Here is a 20,429-nt window from a genome sequence, read left to right as displayed (position 1 = left end):
TGTAAGAGTGAAAAATTAGAAACAACTCAAATGCCCAAAAGTAAATGCCCTAAATTATGATTCATCTAAACTACACAATACTAATAGCCATTTAAGAGAAAGAGGTGGCAACTAACATGTAATGATATAGAAAGATCTTAAAGATTAGCTGTTAGTGAAAAAATAAGTCACGTAACAATACTTACAGTGTGGTCCTTTTAATGTTAAAAAAATGTGTATATATATATATATATATATATATATATAGGCCGGGAGTGGTAGTTTACGTCTGTAATCCCAGCACTTTGGGACACTGAGGTGGGTGGATCACCTGAGGTCAGGAGTTCGAGACCAGTCTGGCCAACATGGCAAAACCCCATCTCTACTAAAAATACAAAACTTAGCCAGGTGTGGTGGTGGATGCCTGTAATCCCAGCTACTCAGGAGGCTGAGGCAGGAGAATGACTTGAACCCAGGAGGCAGAGGTTGCAGTGAGCCGAGATCGCCCCACTACACTCCAGCCTGGGCAACAGAGCGAGATTCAAAAAATATATATATATACATATATATACACACACACACATATGTAAATTTATGTGTGTATATATACACATACACATATATACATATATACACACATATATGTGTATATATATATGAGGCTTGAAAAGAAACAAGGAAGTATGAACCATACTTTCTGTGGTTATGATAGGGTGGGGTATGACGGGGGAAGCAGACAAGGGAAACTGCAAGTGAGAGCAAACAGTTATCAGATTTAACAGACTCTGGAGTAACCATTATAAATATGTCCACAGAATTAAAGAAAAGCGTGATTAAAAAAGGAAAGGAAAGTATCATAACAACATTACTCCAAATGGAGAATATCAATAAAGGCATAGAAATTATAAAATATAATAAAACGGAAATTCTGGAGTTAAAAGGTAGAATAACTAAAATTTAAAATTCACTAGAGAAGGTTCATATTTGAACTGTATTTGAACTCATATTTGAAACTATATTTGAACTGGCAGAAGAAAAATTTAGTGAGACAAATATACATCAATAGACATTATTCAAATGAAAACAAAAGAGAAAAGAATGAAGAAAAATGAACAGAATCTCAGCAAAATGTGGCACACCATTAATCACATTAACATATGCATACTGAGAGTACCGGAAGGAGATGAGAAAGAAAAAAGAGGAAGAAAAAATATTCAAATAATGGCCAATAACTTTCTAGATTTTTTTTTAAAGCAATAACCTATACAATCAGGAAACTTAATGATTTCCAAGTAGGATAAATACAAAAAGAACCACAAACAGATACGCCATGGTAAATATGCTACAAGTCAAAAACAGAAAATCTTGAAAGCAGCTAGAGGAAAAGTTATAAGAGAACCTCACTTATAAAAGAACCACAATAATAGAATCAGTTGACCTCTCATCAGAAACAATGAATGATAACATATTTAAAGTGCTCAAAGAAAAAAAAAATTCCTATATATGACAAAGCTATCTTTCAAAATATACATCCAAAAGCATTGAAAGCGGGGTCTTGAAGAGTTATTTGTGCATCCATGTTCATAGCAGCATTATTCACAATAGCCAAATGGTAGAAGCAACCCAAGGGTCCATCAACAAATAAATAAATAAAATGTGGTATATGTATACATAATGGAATATTATTCAGTATCAAAAAGGAATGAAATTCTGATACATGCTACAACATGGCTAAACCTTGAGAACACTATGCTAAGTGAAATAAGCCAGCCACAAAAGGACAAATACTGTATTACTTCACTTGTATGAAATACCTAGAGTGGTCAAATTCAGAGATAGAAAGTAAAACAGTGGTTCCAAGGGCTGAGGGAGGGAGTAATGGTGAGTTATTGCTGAATGGGTACAGAATTTCAGTTCTGCAAGATAAAAAGAGTTCTGCAGACAGATGGCGGTGAGGGTTGTACAACAGTATAAATATACTTTATACTACTGAACTGTAGACTTAAAAATGATAAACATGGGCCGGGCGCGGTGGCTCAAGCCTGTAATCCCAGCACTTTGGGAGGCCAAGNAAAAAAAAACCAAAGAAGACTTAAATAGAGAGAAATATACTGTGCTTACATCTTTATTACATTATTACTTAATGTAATAAAGATGTCAATTTTATCCAAATTATTACACAGATTAACATGATTACTACCAAAATCCCAGAAAATTTTTATATAGATATAGACAAAAGTATACTAAAATGTATATGGAAAGGCAAAGGAACTAGAGTAGCTAAAACAAATTTGGAAAAGAAAAATAAAGTGGGAAAAATCAGTCTATCCAGTTTCAAGACTTACATAGCAACAGTAACCAAGACTGTGATATTGACAGAGGGACAGACATTGATCAATGCAACCAAATAGAGAACTAAGAAAGAAGCACACACAAATAAGCCCAAATGATTTCTGACAAAGGTGCTAAAACACTTCAAAGGGGGAAGATATGTTTCTCATTAAATGGTGTCAAGTCATTGCACATCCATAGGCAAAAAGATGAACCTGAATCTCACACCCTACAGAAAAATTAACTCAAAATGACTCAACGACTTAAACATAAAATGTTCATCTATAAAACATTTAGAAAAAGGCTGGGCACGGTGGCTCACGCCTGTAATCCCAGCACTTTGGGAGGCCAAGGCAGGTGGATCACAAGGTCAGGAGTTTGAGACCAGCCTGGCCAACATGGAGAAGCTCCATCTCTACTAAAAAGACAAAATTAGCTGGGTGTGGTGGCACGTGCCTGTAATCCCAGTTGCTTGGGAGGCTGAGGCATGAGAATCGCTTCAACCCAGGGAGCGGAGGTTGCGGTGAGCCAAGATCACACCATTGCACTCCAGCCTGGGCAACAAGAGCAGAACTCCATCTCAAAAAAAAAAAAAAAAAAAAAAAAAAAGAAAGGAAAAATAGGAGAAAATCTCTGGGATGTAAGGCGAGGCAAAGAATTCTTACACTTGATGCCAAAATAAGATCTATAAGGCCGGTCGTGGTGGCTCATGCCTGTAATCCCAGCACTTTGGTCAATCTAGATGAAAGGTATATGGGAATTCAGTGCATTATTCTTTCAACTTTTCTATAGGTTTGAATTTTTTTCAGTAAAAAATTGGGGGAAAGTGGATGCGGTGGCTCACACCTGTAATCCCAGCACTTTGGGAGGGTGGGGCGGGCAGATCATGCGGTCAGGAGTTCGAGACCAGCCTGGCCAACATGGTGAAACCCTGTCTCTACCAAAAATATAAAAAAATGGCTGGGTGCGGTAGTGCATGCCTGTAATTCTAGCTACTCAGGAGGCTGAGGCGGGAGAATCACTTGAACCTGGGAGGTGGAAGTTGCAGTGAGCCAAGATTGCACCACTGCACTCCAGCCTGGGTGACAGAGCGAGATTCCATCTCAAAAGAAAAAAAAAGAATATCAAACACTAACTTTAGAAATTATTTAAAGGGCCAGAATTTAATTGTATTAGTTTTTAGGCAATTTTTATGCTCCATGGCATTGTTAAACACAAGAGAGCAATCAGCAAACAATTAGTGGAGCTCAACAGCTGTTCAATGTGATTAACTGTTGAGGAAGACAGCCCTGTCAATATCACTGTCATTTGAGGCTGACAAGAAGCACACCCAAAGCTGTGCCTCCTTGAGGAGCAACATGAGGGGTTTAACACTGTTCGGGTGTTGTGGTTTGGATATGGTTTGTTCGGCCCCACCAATCTCGTGTTGAAATTTGTCACCCAGTACTAGAGGTGGGGCCTTATTGGAAGGAGTCTGAGTCATGGGGGCATATCCCTCCTGAATGGTTTGATGCCATTCTTGCAGGAATTAGTGAGTTCTTACTCTTAGTTCCCACAACAACTGGTTGTTAAAAAGAGCCTGGCACCTTCCCCCATCTCTCTCTTCCTCTCTCACCATGTGATCTCACTGGTTCCCCTTCCCTTTATGCAATGAGTGGAAGCAGCCTGAAGCCCTCGCCAGAAGCAGATATTGATGCCAGGCTTCTTGTACAGCCTAGAAAACCATGAGCCCTATAAACCTTTTTTCTTTATAAATTGTCCAGCTTTGGGTATTCCTTTATAGCAAGACAAATGAACCAAGAAAGGGGGAAATCAACTTCATTAAAATAATCTATGCAGTCACAAAGCAAATACAAACAAGAGGCTCCAGAGGGTGGGAAGCCAATCTCAGACTTCCTTACAACACGAGTATCTGAAAATTCCAGTTTCCAACCAAAAAAAAAAAAAAAATAGTATATATATATATAATACTACATATATAGCCGGAGTGGTAGTTTACGTCTGTAATCCAGGCACTTTGGACACTGAGGTGGGTGGATCACCTGAAGGTCAGGAGTTCGAAGGACCAGTCTGGCCAACATGGCAAAACCCATCTCTACTAAAAATCAAAACTTAGCCAGGTGTGGTGGTGCGATGCCTGTAATCCCAGCCTACTCAGAGGCTGAGGCCAGGAGAGAATGACTTGAACCCAGGAGCAAGGTTGCCAGTGAGCCCGAGATCGGCCCCACTACACTCCAGCCTGTGGCAACAGCAGCGAGATTCAAAAAATACGTATATATATATACAATAATATACACACACACGACATATGTAATTTATGGTGTATATATCACATACTACAGTTATATACATATATACACACAGTATATGCTGTAGCTATATATATGAGGGCCTTTTAAAAAGAAACAAGGAAGTAGAACCATACTTTCTGTGGCTTATTGAATAGGGTGGGTATGACGGGTGAAGCAGACAAGGCGAAACTGCAAGTGAGGCAAACAGCTTTATCAGATTTAACAGACTCTGGAGTAACCATTATAGAATATGTCCACAGAATTAAAGAAAACGCGTGATTAAAAAAGGAAAGGAAAGTATCATAACAACATTACTCCAAATGGAGAATATCAATAAACGGCAAGAAATTATAAATATAATTAAAACGGAAATTCTGGCAGTTAAAAGGGTAGAATAACTAAATTTAAATTCCACTACGAAGAACGGTTTCATATTTGAGACTGCCTATTTTGAATCATATTTGAAAAACTATATTTGAACTGGCCAGAAGAAAAACTTTAGTGAGACAAATTTATACATCAATAGACATTATTCAAATGGAAAAAACAAAAAAGGGAGGAAAAGAATGAGAAAAATGAACACAATCTCAGCAAAATGTGGCACACCATTAATAACATGTAACATATGGCATACTGAGAGTACCGGAAGGAGATGAGACGGGGGAAGAAAAAGAGGAAGAAAAAACTATTCAAATAATGGCCAATAACTTCTAGATTTTTTTTTAAAGCCAATACCTATACAATCAGGACTTAATGATTTCCAAGTAGGATAAATACAAAAAGAACCACAACAGATACGCCATGGTAAATATGCTACAAGTCAAAAACAGAATAATCTTGAAAGCAGCTAGGAGAAAAAGTTATAAGAGAAACCTCACTTATAAAAGAACCACAATAATAGACATCAGTTGACCTCTCATCAAAACAATGAATGATAACATATTTAAAAGTGCCTCAAAGGAAAAAAAAAATTCCTATATACGACAAGGCTATCTTTCAAAATATACATCCAAAAGCCATTGAAGCGGGGCTCTGAAGCAGTTATTTGTGCATCCATGTTCATAGGCAGCATATTCACAATAGCAAGATGGTAGAAGCAACCCAAGGGTCCATCAACAAATTAAATAAATAAAATCGGTGGTATATGTATACATAATGGAATATTATTCGTATCAAAACAGGAATGAATTCTGATACATGCTACAACATGGCCTAAACCTGAGAACACTATGCCCTAAGTGGAAAAAAGCCCAGCCACAAAAGCGACAAATACCTGTATTACTTCACTTGTATGAAATACCTAGAGTGGTTCAAATCAGAGATAGAAAGTAAAACAGTGGTTCCAAGGGCTGAGGGAGGGAGTATCATGGTGGAGTTATTGGCTGAATGAGGGTACAGAATTTCAGGTTCTGCAAGATAAAAAGTCACTTCTGCCAAGACAGATGCGCGGCTGAGGGTTGTACAACAGTTAAATGATACTTTATACTACTGAACTGTTAGACTTAAAATGATAAAACATGGGCCGCGCGCGGTGCTCAGCCTGTAATCCCGCAGCACTTTGGGAGGCAAGACGGCTGATCACAAACGGTCAGGAGATTGAGACCATCCTGGCCCTTAATACGCGTGAAACCCCGTTCTCTACTAAAGAATACAAAAAACTTAGCCTGGGCCGAGGTGGCGGGCGCCTGTAGTCCCAGCCTACTCCGGAGGCCTGAGGCAGGCGGAGAATGGCGTAAACCCAGGCAGGCCGCGCAGCTTGCCAGTGAGCCTGAGTCTGGCACTGCACTCCAGCCCAGGCCAACAGAGCCAGACTCCGGTCTCAAAAAAAAAAAAAAAAAAAAAGATGATAAACATGGTGAAACCCTGTCTCTACTAAAAATACAAAAAAATTAGCTGGGTGTGGCGGTGGGCGCCTGTAATCCCAGCTAGTTGGGAGGCTGAGGCAGGAGAATCGCTTGAAACTGGAAGGTGGAGGTTGCAGTGAGCCGAGATTGCGCCCTGCACTCTAGCCTGGGCAATAACAGCAAAATTCTGTCTCAAAAAATAAAAAATAAAAATAAAAAATGATTAAGCAGGAGGCCAGGCACGGTGGCTCACGCCTATAATGCCAACACTTTGGGAGGCCAAGGTGGGCAGATTACTTGAGACCAGGAGTTTGAGACCAGCCTGGCCAACATGGCAAAATCCTGTCTCTGCTAAAAATACAAAAATTAGCCAGGCATGGTGGCATATACCTATAATCCCAGCTACTTGTGAGGCTGAGGCACAAGAATCGCTTGAACCCGGGAGGCAGAGGTTGCAGTGAGACAACATCACACCACTGCATTCCAGCCTGGGCAACAAAGCAAGAGTCTGTTTCAAAAAAAAAAACAAAAACAAAAAGCAAAACCAAAAAATAATTAAGCAGGCAACAAGAGATTGCTGCTGAGAAGGAGAAAGATATGAAGGACCAAGGCTGGTGAGAGCACAAAACTTTTTAAAAAATTTTTAATGATTAAAATGGTAAATTTTATATGTATCTTACCACAATAAAAAAAAATGGGGGAGGGGGTGACAGGAAATGAAGGTGAAAAAAAGACATCCCAGAGAAACAAAAGTAGAGAATTTGTTGCCTTAGAAGAAACACTAGAGAAAGTTCTTCAGGCTGAAAGCAAGTGACCCCAGAGGGTCATCTGAATTCACACAGAAAATCAAAGCGTACCAGTAAAGGTTATTCTGTAACTATGACACTAAAAATGCATATTTTTTCCTTTCTTCTCTGAATTGATTTAAAAAGCAATTGTATAAAATATTATATATAAAGCCTATTGTTGAAGCTATAACATATATAGAAATATACTTGCAACATATTTGCATATAACTGCACAAAAGAGAGAGTTGGAACAACGCTGTTATTAGACTAAGGAAATGACTATAGATAGCAAAGTAATATAACAACAGGGAACTTAAAAATAAAATTTTAAAAAATTTAAAAATAATAATTACAACAATAGTACGGTTGGGTTTGTAATATTAATAGACGTGATACAAAATACCACAAAAGGGGAGAAGAGAATAGAACTACATAGGAATAACATTTCTATATCTAACTAGAATTAAATTATAAATCTGAAGTAGATTCTGGTAAGTTAAGATATACATGTTAAACCCTAGATAGTATAAAGTAACCCACATAAACACAATGAAAAAATAAATAAAAGAATTAAAATGTTTGTATTAGTTTCCTCAGGCTACAGTAACAAACTACCACAAATTGAATGGCTTAAGAGAACAGAAATGTATTTTCTACCAGTTCTGGAGGCTAAAAGCCTGCAATCAAGGTGAGTCCAGGGCCATGCTCCCTGTGAAGGCTCTAGGAAAGAATCCTCCCTTGTCTCTTCCAGCTTCCAGTGGTTCTCAGGAACCCTAAGTGCTCCTTGGCTTGTAGCTGCATCATTCCTAGCAACCAGAAAGAAGGAAACAATAAAGATTATAGCAAAAAATAATGAAATCAAAAGTAGAAAAACAATAGAAAAAATAAATAAAACCAAAAGCTAGTTCTTTGAAAAAATCAACCAAGTTAACAAACCTTTTAGCTAGACTGACAAAAAAGAGAGAAGACTCAAATTACTAGAATCAGAAATGAAAGAGGGGACATTACTAATGAGGGATTAGAAAAGAATACTACACACAAATGTTGTGCCAACAGATTAGAAAACTTAGATGAAACGGACAGGTTCCTAAGAACACATCAACTACCAAAATTTACTCAGGAAGAAAGAGATCATTTGAATGAGCTATAACAAGGGGAAGAGACTGAATTGGCCATCAAGAAACTACCCACAAAGAAAATCCCAGACCCAGAAGATTTCACTGTGAAATTATTTCAAACTTATAAATATAAATTAACATCAGTTCTTCACAAACTCCTCCAAAAAAAAGAACAGATCTCTATTCACAGGTGATACGATCTTATAGAAAATCCTAAGGAAACTACTAAGACACTATGATAACTGATAAACAAGTTCAGCAAGGTTGCAGGGAGGGAGGAGGGAATACTTCCCAACTCATTTATGAGACCAGTTATTACCCTGATACCTCAATCAGGCAAAGATATCACAAGAAAAGAAAACTACTCACAGGTGTCTCTTCTGAATATGGATATGAAAATCCCCAACAAAATACTAGCAAAACAATTTCAGCAACATGTGAAAAGAATTGTATACCATGACCATATGGGATTTATTCAAGGAATGAAAGGTTGGCTTAAAAGTTTAATATCTGGGCCAGGCGCGGTGGCTCACGCTTGTAATCCCAGCACTTTGGGAGGCCGAGGCGGGCGGATCACAAGGTCAGGAGGGCGAGACCATCCTGGCTAACACAGTGAAACCCCGTCTCTACTAAAATACAAAAAATTAGCCGGGCGAGGTGGCGGGCGCCTGTAGTCCCAGCTACTCGGGAGGCTGAGGCAGGAGAATGGCGTGAACCCAGGAGGTGGAGCTTGCAGTGAGCCGAGATCGCGCCACTGCACTCCAGCCTGGGCGACAGAGCGAGACTCCGTCTCAAAAAAAAAAAAAGTTTAATATCTGAAAGTCAACTGTTAATATCAGTAGTATAAAAGTCATATGATCATCTCAATAGACATAGAAAGAGCATTTGACAAAATCCACCACCCTTTCGTGATAGGAATAGAAGGGAACTTCTTCAAACTGATAAAGGGAAAGTACTAAAGACCCACAGCTAACATCATACTTCATGGTAAAAGACAGGATGTTTTACCCCTAAGATGAGGAAGAAGACAAGGATGTCTGCTCTGCCACTTCTATTAAACATTGTACTGGAGCTTCTATTCTAATGCATATTATTCTATTTTAAGGCATATTAAAACCATAATTAGGGTAATTAGGCAACAAAAGGAAAGAAAAGCCATCCAGATTGGAAATAATAAACAAAACTGTCTCTATTCACAGGTGATACCATCTTATATTTAGAAAATCCTAAGGAAACTACTAAGACACTATGATAACTAATAAATAAGTTCAGCAAGGTTGCAGGATAGAAAACAAATATACAAAAACCTATTATATTTCTATACACTTGCAGTGAACCCAAAAATGAGATTAAGAAAATAATTCCATTTACAATAACATCAAAAGAATAAAAGCACTCAAAATAAATTTATCCAAATAAGTGCAAAACTTATACTCTAGAAGCTATGAAACACTGTTAAAAGAAATTAAAGGTTTAAATAAATGAAAAACTATCCCATGTTCATGGATCAAAATGCTTAGCATTGGCAATGCTCTCCAAATTGATCTATAAATTCAACAAAATCCTTATCAAAATCCCAGATGAGGCTGGGGGCGGTGGCTCATGCCTGTAATCCCAGCTCTTTGGGAGGCCGAGGTGGGCAGATTACCTGAGGTCGAGAGTTCGAGACCAGTCTGACCAACATGAAGAAACCCTATCTCTACTAAAAACACAAAATTAGCCCGCAGTGGTGGCACATGCCTATAATCCCAGCTACTCGGGAAGCTGAGGCAGGAGAATCACTTGAACCCAGGAGGCAGAGGTTGCAGTGAGCTAAGATTGTGCCATTGCACTCCAGCCTGGGCAACAAGAGCAAAATTCCATCTCAAAAAAAAAAAAAAAAAAAAAAAAACCAGATGACTTCATTGTTGAAATTGAAAAGATTATTCTAAAATTCACATGGAATTGCAAGGCCTTCAGAGTAGCCAAAACAAACTTGAAAAACAAGAACAAAATATAGGATGACTCACTTGCCAATTTCAAATGTTACAGCACAGCAACAGTAATCAAGACAGCATGGTACTGGCACAAAGCCGCATACATACATACATACATACATACACGTCAATGGAATAGAATTGAGAGTACAGAAACAAGCCTAAACATCTATGGTAAGTGCTTTTCTATTTTTTTTCTTTCTTTCTTTCTTTTTTTTTGTAGATTTAGAATCTCACTATGTTGCCCAGGCTGGTCTTGAATTTTGAATTTCTGGGCTCAAGCAATCCTCCCACTTTGGCCTCCCAAAGTACTGGGATAACAGGCATGAGCCACCACATCCAGCCCAAATGATTTTCAGAAAGGTCAACAAGATCATTCTTTTCAACAAATAGGTCTGGGGTAATCAGATAGCCACATTTAAAAAAAAATGAAGTTGGACCCTCCATCACACCATATGCAAAATTCATTCAAAATGAGCTGATGACTTAAACATAAGAGTTAAGACTGTAAAACTCTTAGAAGGAAACATAGGGGTAAATCTTAAAAACATTAGGTTTGACAAAGAATTCTTAGACATGACACCAAAAGCATGAGCAACTAAGGTAAAAATGGGTAAATTGTACCTACCAAATGAAAAATTTTTGTGCTTGAAAGGACACCATCTGCCGGGCGTGGTGGCTCAAGCCTGTAATCCCAGCACTTTGGGAGGCCGAGACGGGCGGATCACGAGGTCAGGAGATCGAGACCATCCTGGCTAACATGGTGAAACCCCCGTCTCGTCTCTACTAAAAAATACAAAAAACTAGCTGGGCGAGGTGGCGGGCGCCTGTAGTCCCAGCTACCCGGAAGTCTGAGGCAGGAGAATGGCGTAAACCCGGGAGGCGGAGCTTGCAGTGAGCTGAGATCCGGCCACTGCACTCCAGCCTGGGTGACAGAGCCACACTCCGTCTCAAAAAAAAAAAAAAAAAAAAAAGGACACCATCAAGAAATGGAAAGCCAAAATAGCCAAAGCAATATTAAGCAAAAAGAACAAAGCTGGAGGCATCACACTACCTGACTTCAAAGCAACAGTAACCAAAACAGCATGGTACTAATAGAAAACTGACACATAGACCAACGGAACAGAATAAAGAACCCAAAAATAAATCCACATATTTATAGTCAACTGATTTTTGACAAAGGCATCAAGAACACACTTTGGGGAAATGACACCCCTTCAATAAATGGTACTAGGAAAACTGGACATTCATACGCAGAGGAGTAAAACTAGACCACTATCTCTCACCATATACAAAAATTAACTCAGATTGAATTAAAGACTTGAATGTAAGATCTAAAACTATAAAACTACTAGAAGAAAACATACGGGAAAACGCTTCAAGACGTTGGTCTAGGCAAATATTTTATTGCTAAAACCTCAAAAACACAGGCAACAAAACAAAATGGAAAACAGGACTTTATCAAACTAAAAATCTCCTGCACAGCAAAGGAAACAATCAACAGAATGAAGAGACAACCTGTAGAATAGGAGAAAATATTTGCAAACTATTCATCCAACGAGGGACTAGTATCCAGAATACACAAGCAACTAAAATAACTCAACAGCAAAAAAGCAAATAATCTGGTTTTTATATGGGCAAAAGATCTGAATAGACATTCTCAAAGGAAGACATACAAATGTCACTATCATTTTGCCAGTACCATACTGTCTTGATTACTTATTACTGTATAAATTTTTAAATTAGGAAGCATGAGTCATCCTATACTTTGTTCTTGTTTTTCAAGTTTGTTTTGGCTATTCTGGGAGTCTTGCAAGTATAACATAGCCAACAAGTATGAAAAAATGTTCACCATCACTAATCATCAGAGAAACAAAAATCAAAACCACTATGAGATATCCTCTCACTCCAGTTAGAATGGCTATTATCAAAAAGACCAAATATAATAGATGCTGGCAAAGATTTGGAGAAAAGGGAACTCCTACACACCATGGGTAGGGACGCAAATTGGTAAAGGCCATCGTGGAGAGTAATACTGAGGTTTTTCTTTTCTTTTTTTTTGAGACGGAGTCTCGCTCTGTTGCCCAGGCTGGAGTGCAGTGGGGGGATCTCAGCTCACTGCAAGCTCTGCCTCCCGGGTTTACGCCATTCTCCTGCCTCAGCCTCCCAAGTAGCTGGGACTACAGGCGCCCGCCACCGTGCCCGGCTAGTTTTTTGTATTTTTTAGTAGAGATGGGGTTTCGCCGTGTTAGCTAGGTTGGTCTCGATCTCCTGACCTCGCGATCCACCCGTCTCGGCCTCCCAAAGTGCTGGGATTACAGGCTTGAGCCACCGCGCCCGGCCTGAGGTTTTTCAAAAAACTGAAAATAGAACTACCATATGATCCAGCAACGCTATTACTGGGTATCTATCCAAGGGAAAGGAAGTCAGTATACTGAAGAAATGTATGCACTCCCATGTTAATTGCAACACTATTCACAACAGCCAAGATAGGGAATCAATCTAAATGTGCATCAACAGATGAATGGATAAAGAAAATGTGGCATATACACTCAATAGAATACTATTCAGCCATTAAAAAATAATGAAATCCTGTCATTCCCAGCAACATGGATGAACCTGGAGGACATTATATTTAATGAAATAAGTAAGGCACAAAAAGATAAACAGTGCATGTTCTCACTCAGACATGGGCGCTAAAAAGAAAATGGAGTCATAGAATTAGAAGGGGAGGCTTGGGAAAAGTTAATGGATAAAAATGTACAGCTATATGAGAAGAGTAAGTTTTAATGTTCTATAGTACTGTAGGGTGAGTATAGTTACCAATAATTTATTGTACACATTCAAAAAGCTAGAAGAGATTTTGGATGTTCCCAGCACAAAGGAATGATAAATGTCTGTGATGATGGATATCCTCATTACCCTGATTCAATCATTACACATTGCATACATGTATCAAATTATCACTCTATACGTCATAAATATGTATCATTATTACACATCAACAAAAAAAGAAAAAAAGAAAATTAAAAGAAAACCCACATAATGGAAGAAAGAAAATATTTGCAAATTACATGTATCTGATAAAGATTTAATATCCATAATATATAAATAACTCCTACAACTCAAGAACAACAACAACAAAACAACCCAATTCAAAAATGGGCAAAAGTCTTGAATATACACTTATCTAAAGAAGATACACAATTAGCCAATAAAGACATGAAAAGATGCTCAACATCACCAGTCATCAGGAAAATATAAATCAAAACCACAATGAGATACCACTTCATACCCACTAGGATAGCTAGAATAAAAAGCCAGGTAAAGATGTGAAAAAATCAGAAACTTCATTCGCTGCTGTTGGGAATGTAAAGTGATGCAGCCACTTTGGAAAACAGTCTCGCAGTTCCTCAAACTATTAAATATAGAGTTACCATATGACCCAGAAATATTCCTCCTGGGTATATAACCAAGAAAAATGAAAACATATATTCACATAAAAAACTTGTGCATGGGCATTTATAGCAACATTATTCATAACAGCAAAGGTGGTAACAACCCATATGCCCACCATCTGATGAACAGGTAAATAACATGTGGTATATCCATACACTAGAATATTATCTGCCCATGCAAGGAGTGACATCCAGCTACATGCTACAAGGATGAATCTCAGAAACCTTATGCTAAGTGAAAGAGGTCAGTCACAAATGACTACAGATTATGATTCCATGCATAGGAAATGTCCAGAATAGGGAAATCTATAGAGACAGAAAGTAGATTAGTGGTTGGGTGGGGCTGGGAGGACAGGTAGTATAGTACTTTCCCAGAGCTGCTGGAACAAAGTACCACAAACTGGGGAGCTTAAGCATAGAAATTGATTTTCTCACAGTTCTGGAGACTAGGAGTCTGAGATCAAGGTGTCAGCAGAGTTGGTTCTTTCTGAGGGCTCTGAGGCAAGGCTCTGTCCCAGGCCTCTCTCCTTGGCTTGCAGGTGGCCATCTTCTCCCTGCATCTTCACATCATCTTTTCTCTGTGTGTGCCTATGTCCAAATTTTGATTGGCTCATTCTGGGTCATGGCCCAATTGCTGTGCCCAAAGTCTACTTCCAAAAGAACGGAAGACAGAACACTGAACAGACAAAACTTATGGTCATTTTAATGTCCACTTTTCCTATGAGATTGTGCACACACAAAAGTGGGGTTTTTATCTGCATTGAGCAAGGTTTAATAAGGAAAACAGAATTCAAGAGAAGCAGTTCAATAGAGGGAATTTAATATGGGAACTAATTACAAGGTTTAGGGCAGGACTAAAAAGCCAATTGGGATGGTGCGCCAACCCAGAGACTGGCAACAGTGGGACCCCATCTGCCACCCATGAAGCTGGAAGGATAAAGGAGGAGGGGTTAGTATCAGAGTCCACAAGCCAGTGTCAGAGTCCTTGGCTGGAGCTGGGACCGCCCTAGAGACACTGTGCAAAGCAGAAAACAAGGGGGAAAATCCCTGGCTTCTCCCTTCCTCCCACCTTTCAATCTCCCACTAGTGCTTCCTACTAACAATACTTGGCCAGAGACAGTTGACAAGGGACACTGCAAAATGAAGCTTGTAGGAATCATCTCCCTCTGAGACAGAGAAATATGGAAGGGTAGGAAATGAGTCAGAGGGTAAAGAGAAAAAACCCTAAGTACTGTCTTCTTTATCTTTGTATCTCCAGTGCCTAATCTGTCTCTCAAAAAAGGCAATCAATTGAGAGAAACTGAAAATTCCAATTGAAATGCAAGAATGGAGAATTACTGAACTAGAAGGAAGAGAACATTTTATTCCACATAGAGTAAACAAGAATGGATTCACAAAGGACATGATGAATGAAAAGTTATAGAAATAATGGGCAAAGATTTGCCAGAGAAATTTAAAAGTAGTAAAGTCAGCCATGCTGTACAATCTGAAGGCACAATGCATGAAAGTCTTTCAAGAAATGACAAGATTTAAAGTCAAATTCTAAGTGCTTTTCCAGAATCTCTCAAGACGATTATATAGCTACCCCATTTTGTTAAACTAATAAAACGGAAACCTATTAAACTTTCTCCTCGTATTAAACTAACATATGCCCTGATAGCAAATGATTCTGGAATTCCTAGAGTAAAATCTACTTGGTCAAAGTTTATTGCTCTTTTAATATTCTGCTGACCTCCTTTTGCTATTTTATTTAAGATATTTGTATACATATCACATGTAAATTTGGTCTATAATTTACATTTTGGGGCTTATACTGTTCTCTTTTTATTCATTTTTTGAAGATTTCTAAACCCCAGTATCCATATACTGCTCTTTATCAGGGTTATTTTAACTTTGTAAAATTAGCTGAGATGCTTTCCATGTTTCTGCTTATTTTCTGACACATTTGAATAGCATAGGAGTTATCACCATCAACCTTAGATTATTTAAGCATTCACGATTCCGTGCGCGGATTTTTTATTCAGTCTCTGTCTTGTCATTCCTGCTATCAGCACAGAACCCAATCCCAACTTTCCAGCTATATTGAGCTAAACTCTCACCTCACGGAATTTGCAGATGAAGTTCAAAAGGACCTTTGCCTTTTCCTGCCTCACCCTCTTCCCCCTTCATTTAGACATCACCTTCTTCTAGAAAGTCTTACCTGACATGCTCTGCTCCCAATCTCTGCTGCCCAATTATTCTGTGCTCTCCCGTGTCCTGGCCTGCCATCCTCTTTAGTAACTGCCTGCTCCCTCATCTGTCTCCCCACCCAGACATTAAGCTGAACAGACTGGATTTGTGTCTTGTCCATCACTATAATCTCAGCACCTAGTACCTAGTAGGTACTTACCATGTATTCATTAGCAGAATGTTATGTATAACCTTGCACCTTAAAAACAAGAGAAGGAAGACAAAATTAAGTCTAAGACTATGGTTTAGAACATGGATCAGCAAACTACAGTCTGCAGTCCAAATCCAGACCAAATGAAGAGACCATATTCATTTACATATCGCCTATGGCAGCTTTCACACTACAGGAGCAGAGCTGAGTAGTTCCAAGGGAACGAACAGCCCTGCAAAGCCTAAAATATTTACTCTATAGCTCTTCACAGAAAAAGTTTTCAGATCCCTCGTTTAGAACTCTTGCTCACATGCAATTTCACTAAACCATGTTTTTTTGGTTTTTTTGTTTGTTTTTTGGCAAAAAGGAATGAGCTGATCCAGAAAAGGTTGAAAAGAATGAATAATTACTGCTGAAAGAGGGTGCACACAGTCCATCAGTATTCTACTGCCATGCTAACGCCCATCCAATAGTGTCATGAGACGCAGCAGCCACTACTGTGTTCTCAACGCCGAGTCCATCCACCCCATAACCATATCCAAGCAATCTTGGGAACATCATCACCTTGCTTATTTATCCTCAAGGTATTGCCTCACATACAGCAGCAGCTGGTCATAAAGTCAAATGACACTAGTGACCAGGAGGTCAAGAGAATGAGTGAGGACAGGTAGGTAGGCAGCCCAGGCCCTAGCAACAGCAGGAACTCACCCCTCAGTCACCCTAGCCAGGACTGAAATACCTTTCACTTTTTCAAGAGAGACTAGGAATCTGGATTTTTATGTGAAATATCTTGATTACTGGATGTTGTCAACAGACATGTCAAAAGGTAAAACTAAAGAAGTTCATGAGGCAGATTGACTATTCAGGTTATAGAATTAAGGATTTTTATCCAACACAGGTACCAACCAAAAAGCTGACATATAACATGTCGGGAAAAACTATGTGCACCATGAAAACATCAACAAGGGGCTAATGTCTAAAACAGTCTAATCAGAGATTCCAGGTGAAACATGGGGAAAGAATATGCACAGGCAACTTATGTCAACGGAAACTCAAAAAGATAACAAGCATATATAAAGGCATTCTCAAGTTCAGTAGTAATCAAAGAGATACAAATAAAAAGAGGGAAACTGCTGCCAGGCACGGTGGCTCACGCCTGTAATCCCAGCACTTTGGGAGGCCAAGGCAGGCGGATCACGAGGTCAGAAGATCGAGACCATCCTGGCTAACACAGTGAAACCCTGTTTCTACTAAAAATACAAAAAATTAGCCGGGCGTGGTGGCAGGTGCCTGTAGTCCCAGCTACTTGGGAGGCTGAGGCAGGAGAATGGCGTGAACCTGGGAGGTGGAGCTTGCAGTGAGCCGAGACCACACCACTGCACTCCAGCCTGGGCAACAGAGCAAGACTCTGTCTCAAAAAATAATAAATAAATAAATAGAGGGAGACTGCTGAAGTCTAGAAAGCTGAATGATACCAAGTGCATGCGAAGATCAGGGCCTTGGGAATCCTTGTGTGCTGCTGGGGAAGGTAGTGGTGCAGCCACCCTTGAGAGCAATCTGGCAGTACTTGGTTATATTAAGTACAGGCACACACCACGACCAGGCAGTCCTATTCCTGGGTCTAAATCCCAAAGGATCCTCACACATGATCCATAAGGAAACATGTTCTAGAGGTTCATTCAGCATTACTGGGAGTGGGAATCAACCTGGGTGTCTATCTCCAGGAGACGTGATGGGCAAAATGTGGTGGACACTAAGACCAGAGTCACCGAGTAACAGGAATGGATGGTGAGTGACAATGCTAAGATACAGAAAAAAGGCTAGAACATGACACCATTCATGTAAATTAAAAAGATATGCACACAGACCGGGCATGGTGGCTCACACCTGTAATCCCAGCACTTTGGGAGGCCAAGGCGGGTAGATCATGAGGTCAGGAGTTCAAGACCAGCCTGACCGATATGGTGAAACCCCGTCTCTACTAAAAATACAAAAATTAGCTGGGCGTGGTGGCAGGTGCCTGTAATCTCAGCTACTCGGGAGGCTGAGGCAGGAGAATCACTTGAACCTGGGCAGCAGAGGTTGCAGTGAGCCAAGGTCACGCCACTGCACTCAAGCCTGGGTGACAGAGTGAGACTCTGTCTTAAAAAAAAAAAATATATATATATATATATATATATGCAAACAAAACAGTATACACATGACCTCTGAACAGCACAGGTTTGAACTGCCTGTGTCCAATTATATGTGGATTTTCTTACACTTCTGTTACCCCTGAGACAGCAAGACCAACCCCTCTTCTTCTTCCTCCCCCTCAGCCTACTCAACAGAAAGATGACAAGGATGAAGACCTTTATGATAATCCAATTCCAAGGAACTAATGAAAAGTACATTTTCTCTTCCTGATGATTTTCTTAATAAGATTTTTCTTATCTCTACCTTACATTATTGTAAGAATACGGTATATAATACACATCACACACAAAATAAATGTTAATTGACTGTTTATGCTATGGGTAAGGCTTCCAGTCAAAGTAGGCTGTCAGTAGTTAAGTTTTGGGAGAGTCAAAGTTTATACACAGATTTTCAACTGTGCAGGGAACCAGTTCCCCTAACCCCCTCATTGTTCACGGGTCAACTGTATATACACAAAAGCATTATATGAACCTCATTAGAATAGCTGTCTATGGGGAGAAGAGAATGAGAGTGGGATAAAATGGAATGAGTAAAATGAACCAACAAATGCATGAACAAGCAAAACAACAGAGGGCCTTGCATGGGCCAGTGATGATAAAGGGCTAAGAATGAGAATATAATTAATTCAATTCCTCACACCTAAGGTCTAAAACCAAGGAAAGGGAGGGCTGGGCACGGTGGCTCACGCCTGTAATCCCAGCACTTTGGGAGGCTGAGGCAGGCAGATCACGAGGTTAAGAGTTTAAGACCAGCCTGGCCAACACAGTGAAACCTAGTCTCTACAAAAAATACAAAAATTACCCAGGTGTGGTGACACATGCCTGTAGTCCCAGCTACTTGGGAAGCTGAGGCAGGAGAATCGCTTGAACCAGGGAGGCGGAGGTTGCAGGGAGCCAAGATCACACCATAGCACTCCAGCCTGGGTAACAGAGTGTGACTCCGTCTCAAAAAAAAATTAAAAAACAGCGAAAGGGAAGAAACTAGATACAGGCTGACTAGATACAGCCTTTAGAGTTAGAAAAGATGATTTGACAGTCTAAGCCCACACTCAGGTTGAATGAAATTGAAAAGCCTTTCAAACTAAAACATTTAATTACACCATCTGCTGCAGACAGAACTCAGACAACTCAAACAGGTAATGTCAGCTTGGTGTTTTATATCACCACCCTCAACACAGAATAAAAATCAGCTGCATGTGAAGCAGTGACTAGAATGAAGAAGAGGCTGCTTCCTACTTCCTTCTAGCGGTTCTTTCCAAAAACATTAATAGGCACCAACTCTATGCATGTCGCCCTGCAGGGAGGCATGGGGTATATAACTATGACTTACTGTTCATTCCTCAAGGAATTCCCAATCTTGTGGAAGATTATACACAATAAGGCAACAAAAACTATCCAATAAAATCGTGGAAGAGAAGCTAGTGATGAACGGCCCTGTGAGCAGAGCCGATGGCAGTTTGGGGAAGAGAGACCAACACCACCGACTGGGGTGATCAGGGTGGCTCTGTGGGAAAGCTAGAAGGGAAGTGGCAGATCTCTGTGCGGGATGATGGGCCACTGCCATTTGTAAGTGGCTAATTAAAGACCAGTTAAGAGAAAAAGAATTTTGAATGGTTGAGTAGTCCCTCCGTGCTCTGTCACTGACACCCTCTCAAGGCTGTTGAGCATGTGCCATGCTATGGCTTTATCCAACATCAGGAAATGTTCGCTACTGACAGTTCCACCTTAACACAAATGTGTTCTTTCTTCAGAGAGGGTGAAAAATTCATGACCATCTGGCTGGGAGAAGTAATTTCTAGGTACAGTGTCCATCCTTTTCTGAGGAACACAAGAGGAAAATATTGCAGAAAAGAGTTAACATAGCAGGCCTAAGACCGCTTTTTTGCAAGAAAGGAGAGAGAGAAAAAGAAAGGGTCTTGCTATGAAAGAAAGCAAGAAAGAAAGAAAGAAAGAGAGAGAAAGAGAGAGAGAGAAAGAAAGACAGAAAGAGAAAGAAAGAAAGAAAGAGAGAAAGAGAGAGAGAGAGGAAGGAAGGGAGGAAGGAAGGAAGGAAGGAAGGAAGGAAGGAA

The 20,429-nt window shown here is 39.7% G+C and overlaps 1 protein-coding gene across 3 annotated transcripts in view; it reads right to left on the bottom strand.

Moving 5' to 3' along the window:
• LOC108544490 (cytospin-B-like) overlaps window positions 1–20,429 on the bottom strand; it is a 121,096-nt gene that overhangs the window by 83,542 nt on the left and 17,125 nt on the right. For 2 of the 3 annotated variants that reach the window (XR_001889862.1, XR_001889863.1), the window contains exon 2: window positions 7,891–8,039. The exons of the other annotated variant lie outside the window; for it this stretch is intronic. The gene's annotated coding sequence lies outside the window, so the exon portion shown is untranslated. The remainder of the gene's footprint in view (window positions 1–7,890; window positions 8,040–20,429) is intronic. 3 annotated transcript variants of the gene reach the window in all.

Source organism: Rhinopithecus bieti, unplaced genomic scaffold, assembly GCF_001698545.2.
Source record: "Rhinopithecus bieti isolate Rb0 unplaced genomic scaffold, ASM169854v2 scaffold_26813, whole genome shotgun sequence".
Lineage (NCBI taxonomy): Eukaryota > Metazoa > Chordata > Mammalia > Primates > Cercopithecidae > Rhinopithecus > Rhinopithecus bieti.
Note: the sequence above shows the minus strand (reverse complement) of the source record. Positions and strands in the feature narration are given on the sequence as shown.